The sequence below is a fragment of the Propithecus coquereli genome, unplaced genomic scaffold (genome assembly GCF_000956105.1).
Source record: "Propithecus coquereli isolate 6110/MARCELLA unplaced genomic scaffold, Pcoq_1.0 Scaffold31, whole genome shotgun sequence".
Classification (NCBI taxonomy): domain Eukaryota; kingdom Metazoa; phylum Chordata; class Mammalia; order Primates; family Indriidae; genus Propithecus; species Propithecus coquereli.
In genome coordinates, this window is record NW_012148730.1 from 3342039 (window position 1) to 3342336 (window position 298).

Consider the following 298-nt stretch of genomic DNA (forward strand, 5'->3'; position numbering starts at 1 on the left):
ATTGTGTAGTTTGGGGGCATATAGATTTTTACAGTATTCAAAGGTAATGTTTTGTGTTTACGTGATGTCTGTGCTGACCTCTCCTTATTCATTTCTAATTGAGTTTTTTAGAGTCCTTTCTTTTCTAGGTCTTGTCAATCTAGCAAGAAGGCTGTCAATTTTGTTTATCTTTTTTCAAAATCAACTTTTGGTTTTATTGATCTTTTGTATAGTTCTTTTGCTCTCAATTTCATTTAGTTCTGCTCTGATCTTTTTCTTTTCTTCTGCTAGTTTCAGAATTAATTTGCTCTTCCTTTTC